The 5640-nt window shown below is 27.0% G+C and overlaps 1 pseudogene; it reads right to left on the minus strand.

Moving 5' to 3' along the window:
* Nucleotides 1–457: 457 nt before the first annotated feature.
* LOC149058524 (uncharacterized) lies at nt 458–2173 on the minus strand (annotated as a pseudogene).
* Nucleotides 2174–5640: the final 3467 nt, after the last annotated feature.

The raw sequence follows: 5640 nt of genomic DNA on the forward strand, positions 1-5640 counted from the left end.
TCCTAAAAGTATTAATGAATCTTCAGCCAAAAATGAACAACAACTTGGAATAGAACCAGAAAAAGTTGTTAAAAGTAAGTGCATATTATATACATTCAGACGTTTCTAAAAATGCATAATATTATTATTGTATGTACCTATTCACAGAAAAAGCAAAGGTACCAAAAATTAGCAGTAATAAAAAATCATCGAAACACAGTAAATCTACTACTACAACTTCTAGAGTTCCAGGTTAGTTTTAAAGTTAATCTTTTAATTAAATGTAATTCTGTAACAGTTGTTATTCAAGATATTAATTTACTTTAAATTAGAGTAAATAATATATTAAAACTAGTACATAGTGTTGTACTAAATGTGCATCAAATTTTTATATTTTTTCATACATATTAAAAAAAAAAAAAGGTGGACAATTTAGTATCGCCTGCTGTACAGTAGTTTTCATGAACTAAGATATATCTTAGTTCATGGTAGTTTTCAAGCATGACATTGTAATTGATGTGTTATACATAGTTTCCCAAAAGTCCCATATCACCCTTAGTATCTCTGTGGAAAATCAATAGATTTAGATACAATTTTTTACTGTAACTAGCATAGAAATTCAGATTGAACGGCATAAGATTTTATTTTTTCAAAAATTCAAAAGTTACCAAAATGTCCCCAACATATTTTAGTTTTCAAAATACCCATTTTGTTGATTAACCAAATAAGAACAAATAAGGTTTTTAAGTTTCTAAGAATAATAGTGTAACAATTAACACGAAATAACTTATTGAGAATCAACTATTAAAATGTGTAATATTAGCTTTGAAAATAAAAACTTTTATGAAGTTTTATTTGAAAAATAATTTACAAAATGAAAATTTTTTTTCATGGTTGTAAAAATAAAATTTTATCGTGTATGGAAAATGGTAGTTTTTACATTTGGTGAACATTTTAAGTGGATCGTTATTAATTTATGAATTACAAGCAAATTATCAAAAATTCATTAATTTACTGATGAAGTTTTAATATTGTAAACATTTTTAATTTAAATGCTTATGAAAAATGTTTGTTACTTTCTGGTAGTTTTATAATTTCATTTAAAGCAAACAAATTTTAAGAATCTTCTATTAAAATGTTTTATGTTAGAAATCGAAAGAAAAACTGGTACACGTGTCGTATGCTATTTACGTGAAAAAATGTATTCTCACCTTACCTAAATAATTTTATTAGAACTTGTAGTTTTACAGTTGTCATTGAAATAATAAAAGATTTATAAAAATGTTTCTTTTATGTCTTTCAAAAAGCTTTAAACGTATTGGTTGGATTGACTGAACGCCACCATTCTTCCTGTAATTGCCTATCGAGTATAGGTTTGTTGCACTACTCGTGATCTTAAATTGTAATTGACCTTTAGGTGTCTCCATAAACACTCAATTGTTTGAGTTTGAGCACCTGTATGCGGATCTATGAAGTTCTTACTATGGTTAACAGTTTGGTGAAGAAAACCGTGATTTTTTAATGTACTGTATGCTCTCCACTCATCTAAATGAACTGTTGATCCTGGTTCTATTTCTTGAATTATTATCGGTAATAATGTGTCTCGATCCCTCTTATTGACTATAAAAAAATGGCGTTCAAAATTCCATCTTCGCGCAAACAGCTCGTCATGCCAAACACCCAAGGTCCTTGAACTCGGCTGCCATAATTTCGATTAGTATAATAGTTTTGATTTTCTTCGTTAGAATTATCCTCGGAAGTATCTGTAGTATTAGTATTACCATCATTATCTTAATTATCAATGAATCTAACGTATTAAAAATAGGATGAGAAAATATGTAGATAACTTTAGTAATGTAGATAGCATAATATGACACTAATAAATCGAGATTTGCATAATAAATAACCCTGTTATAAAAATGATTTGTAAGTAATAAAGTATAAATTTGTAATACAATGTCAATAATATATAAATAAAAATATAATATGTCACTGTACCTATAGTTATTGTATATCTGATCGATATGACAGACAGACCGTGCTCTCAATCGTTTTTATCGTAGGTATACAATAATTTATCATTGAATTAAAAATTAATATTATTTGTGGGAACATAACAATTGTACGTAGGTAATAGGACAATAGATATTTTATACATTTTGTATTGATTTGAGATTAATTTACAAAAACTCATATTAAGGGGTTATTTTTTCGGGGTCTAAATTTCCGGGGTTATTTTTTCGCGGTACCATAAATCGACCGTAGATAGCATACGACACGTGTGCCGAAAAACTTTTATGAATTTCTAAATGAAAAAAATAAATTTGAAAATGTTGACGATTGCTGATATTATATTCATATCAATATCACAATGCATGTCATATTATGTATGATGTGAATATGTGATTGGACTTTTCTGGCACATGATGAGTACCTAATATATTATAATAATTAAAATCTTTCATTACAACAGCATGAAACTTATCAGTTTTAGACCCAGAATCGACACCAGCACAACGTATACCTGTGTTAATGAGTAGAATGGACCAATTACGATTACTATATGGCAAATGTAAAAAAAAACTAGCTAAAGTTCTTGAAAATAAGGAAAAAATTGAAAAGCGAAAAGAGAAAGAAGCTATTACTACGGAATAATGTAAATTTGTTTTATTTTTCACTAAATAATTTTACAGATATTTTCTTCATAATATTTAATTATTATTATCACATTTCATATTTGTTTTTCAAATCCGTGTATTTTAAGTATACTGTTCTTTGTAAGAAAATGTTTTAAATTTTCATACACTATTGCATTTTCAAAATTCATCATAATATTTAAGGTTTTATGTGCTTTTCTATTATTGTAATCTGACTCAGAAATCTTGATTCTATTTTGATAATAGTTTGGTATATATTTTGATAAAATTATAGTTATGATTTACCTGAACACACTCAAAATTTTAATGTTTCTTTCCAGTTCCTTAATGGAAGTACCCGATTTCAGATTGATTCTCATCATCACTTAAAATGTGATCAATGATTCCTCAATAATGTTTCTCTCATGATGACATCGTACCCGCATATTGCGTTGTTTTCTTAACACTTAATATAAAAAATGCAATTTTAGCTGTTTCAATTTTGTATTGTTCGCTAAAATATTAGAGTGAATTGACCTATTATCAAACATAAATAATGTATAGATATTATCTGTGTTGGTTTTTTACGATATTATAATTTGAGTTATGAGCATTTTCAAATATTTTACATATCATAAATTTAAGTTTGATTATAGGACAATTTACTCTAACATTTAAGCTACCGACTAAAAGATTATTGAAATTACTGGACTTGTTAGTAAGAGTGTAAGACGGACTAAGACAACCCATGAGGATACTCATGATAGTTATTTATTTTATTATTTTATAGTTTATATGTCGCAACTATTATGGCAGTACCAAACATTATTGATTTATTTAAAATTTTAAAATTTTATCGCTTCTTATTTATATAAATTATTTATATTTATAAGTACTTTAGAATCTCTTATAGAATTATATAACAATTAATAATTGAAAAACCAAATAATAATACATATATATTTTTCATATTTATGTAAATATTTTAATATTTCAAACATGACTCGTTAAACATTTATTTTTCCAGAGATATAACCATGACCAATTAATTCATTTTTTCATAAAACCCTCACATCATGAAATGCGAAAAAATTACAGACATATACACATACATTATTGCTCAGTTAATAATATTAATATTATAGGATATTACAGGATATTTGATGTATGTTTATTTGTTTTTTACGTATATAATCTTAAAATAAATATTGCAACTATATTACTATAATAAAATATAAGTAAACACTATTATAGTTTACTTAATACTTTAAATTATAATATAGAATTATACTGGTTTAATGATACAAATAAAGATTATTGTTTGATTTGTTTGCATATAATACAACTAAATAAGATGAATTTCGTTCCCTTCAAGTACTATCATAAAAATATACAACCAGTTTTACTATCAAATAAGAAATATATAAAATTAAGAAAATTAAGAAAATGTATGGGAATTAAGAAATGTATTGTAGTATATACAAACAACAATCAAAAAGTACCAGATTTTCCAATTAAATTAGTTTGAAAATCCTTTTCCTAAGAAATTGTTAAACCTAAACTTTGAAAAATTGAATTATTTTATAAGATGTCTTTATTTACAAATGCATACAAAGTTTGTGTTCATATTATATTATTTACATCAATATATTGCATTCGCTGTGGATATACACCCGACCATAGTCGGGAATATAGTAGACGCCCGACCATGGTCGGACTGATAGTAGGCGCCCGACCATGGTCGGACTGATAGTAGACACACGACCATATTGTTATGAAATGCGCGGCGATTTATATTTGAATTTGTAAAATTTGTTATTTAAGCTAACCTTTGAGTAAAACCCAATATTTTATCGCATTTATGCTATTAAGATAATTTTTATTGTGTTCTATTACAATAGTAGATGAAGTGACCTATATAAAAAAATACAAAAGATTATCATGTATACAATAGACCTGAAATATAAATACACAATATGCAAGAAGTAAACCATAACCTGGTTTTATTAATACATTTGTCATACAGTTTACTCTTTAACACGGAAAGTGACTAGTGTTTTTGGTGATTTATTCATATTTAATTTTAAATAATAATTAAACAAACAAAATGTTAGCGGTTGGTCAGTTATTTGATTCTTACTCTGACTTTCAAAGTGAATTTGAGAATTACAAAAAAACATTTTTTATGATTTTTCCACAAGCGATTGTCGCACATTAAATGTAGCTCGTCAAAAATATCCGAAAAAACTACAATTTACTCCAGATAATTTAAAATATTATTTTATTAAATTTATTTGCATTCATGGTGGTACTTTTAAGAAAAGTAAAAAATGTGAAGATCTACGATCCACATCGTAAGTATTATCAGTCTTCATACTCATTCTTGGGCATGTTTATTCAGGACTCAAGAATGAGGGAAGAGTTTCAAGCATTCCCCGAGGTGATTATCTATAAAATGAATACATTATATTATATAATATTAATAAAATGTACTTTATGTATATCTGTGTAGATGGTTTGCGCGGATGCAACGTACAAGTTAATAGACATCAAAATTCCATTATATGTTTTGTTAATCGAGGATGGCAATGGTCAAAGCGAGATTGCAGCTCTTGGATTGTTGGTCAATGAACAGCGAGATACATTAGAATGGTTTTTTAACAAGTTTAAAGAATGTAACCCAGCCTGTTCGATGACAAGAGTCTTCATTACAGATAAAGATATGAAGGAGCGTACTGTAATTAAATCTTTATTCCCACAATGTAGACTGGTGATTTGTTTATTCCACACACTACGCACATTTAATCGAGAAATCACCTGCGAAAAATTAGGAATAACTCCAGATGAAAGAGATGCAAGTAAAGGTATAATCGAAAAGTTATGTTATTGCAAAAGCGAAAGAGAATACCAAGATATGTTTACCATTTTTTTAAGTGAAGCTCCTCATGCGGTAAAAAATTATTTTATTAAAAATTGACATGATATCCGTGAAGAGTGGGTTACTGGATTGGCATTCAATAGTGGT

The sequence above is a fragment of the Diuraphis noxia genome, unplaced genomic scaffold (assembly GCF_037042655.1).
Source record: "Diuraphis noxia isolate RWA-SAM2 unplaced genomic scaffold, SU_Dnox_SAM2 contig0002, whole genome shotgun sequence".
In the NCBI taxonomy this organism is placed as follows: domain Eukaryota; kingdom Metazoa; phylum Arthropoda; class Insecta; order Hemiptera; family Aphididae; genus Diuraphis; species Diuraphis noxia.